Here is a 1,796-nt window from a genome sequence, read left to right as displayed (position 1 = left end):
ATTGACCATTTTTATTGTTTTGAAAACTGACTACTCAGTTCATTAGCACACACATTAACTGGGGCTTTGGATGTTTAATTTTTGCATTTCTTTGTACGTTCTAGCTAGCAATATCCTGTCTGATGTACAGTTGGTAAAGACATTTCTCCTAGCTTATGGATTGTCTTTTCAGACTCTGGGGATTGTTTCTTACTTTTATGCAACCTGATTTGTCAGTTCTCAGTATTGCATCTTGTGCTAGGGGTGCCCTCATCTTGAGGTGATTTATCTATGCTTTCCCATAGCAGGTTCAAAGCTCCAGGTTTTACATTAAGGCTTTTGATCCATTCTGAAGTGATGTTTGTATTAGGGTGAAAGAGAGGGATCTACTATGCATATCTAGTTTCTCCAGCATGATTAGCTGAAGAAGTGGACATTTTTCCTTCTGGTGTATGTGTTTGACACCCTTGCCAAAGATCTAGTAACTGTAGGTACTTTGGTTTATTTCTGAGTCCGCCCTCTATTCCAATCCTTTGGTCTATATGCAGTGTGTGTGTGTATGTGTGTGTGTGTCTGTGTGATGGTGGTTTCTGGATGAATGAATTTGAGTTCTTCAGGTGACTGGATACATATATATCTATATGCAAAGAAGCACATTTAAGGCAATAAGGGTGTTTGGTATGTTGGGGGTATAATGTGGGTTCTGGGTACCAGCAGGAAATGAAGATGAGGGCTGGTAGGCATTCAGACAGAGATAGTCTTGTGTGTTGTGTGAAAAGCTTGGACCTGATCTCTGAATGAGCAGGGATTACTGATGGTTTTGGGTAGTGAGTGATATGACCATATCTGAATGTCTGTAAGTTCGTTTTGGTGGTTTCGTAAGGGATGAAGGGCTGGGAAGCTCTTAGTCTGGTTGCTAGGTTTAGAAACAAAACAAAAGGAAAAAAAAGAGAAACAAACAAAATGAAACACAGATGGTCCAGTTAAATTTGAACTTCATATAGAGAACACTTTCCTTTAAGAGTGTGACCCGTGTGGTACCAGATAGACAGAGAGTCTTATCTCAGATTCAGATTCAACTAGATGGCTTATAGTCTGCCTGCCACTGGTGTCTTAGAGTCATCAGAGATGGTGACAGTTAGTGGCTAAGATGGAGACGGAGTTTGATAGAAGTGGAAAAAAACCTTGGGATGATAAGGACGTGTGAACATGAAAGAGGGAGGTGTTGGACACGACAGTGTCCAGTTTGGTTATTTAACCATACCTTCAGCCTCCCTGTGGTCGGCCAGGAACACAGCCATCTCTCCACAGCCCTGGCAGTCCCAGTTTAGTTCTGCCTCCTGCTCAGTTTTCATCACTAACCTCATCCCTAGCTTGAGTCAGGTCATCTGCTAGGTGCTGGCACTTCGGAAGAAGCTAGGGTCTCTCTGCGTTTTTGTTGCTTGCCTTTCTGTACTAGTCTTTGCAAAACAATCGGGGGGCACACAGACTAAGCCTCCCTTCAGACCAGGATAGATTCCTCCCACGAGGGAGGGAAATCCTGGTGTCCTAGTATTCTCCAATCTCCTTTGAGGCTTTCTCACCTAAAGAAAGCCCAGAGTAAAATAGCATTCTGATTTCATCTGGCTTCTTGTCAGGCCCTAAAGTGCCTCTGAGTGGTCATGGAACGATGCAGGCCAAGGTGACTTGGGGCTGGTTTCTAGACCAGTGGAAATGCTTTACATTGGTACCAGAGACCCCGCTCCTGCAATTGGCCATGCATCGAGAGCGCATTCATTTCTCATTGCCCTTATTGTTCTGCATCACACATTTGTTTG

The sequence above is a fragment of the Phodopus roborovskii genome, unplaced genomic scaffold (genome assembly GCF_943737965.1).
Source record: "Phodopus roborovskii unplaced genomic scaffold, PHOROB, whole genome shotgun sequence".
NCBI classification, from domain to species: Eukaryota; Metazoa; Chordata; class Mammalia; order Rodentia; family Cricetidae; genus Phodopus; species Phodopus roborovskii.
This window is presented reverse-complemented; position numbering follows the sequence as displayed.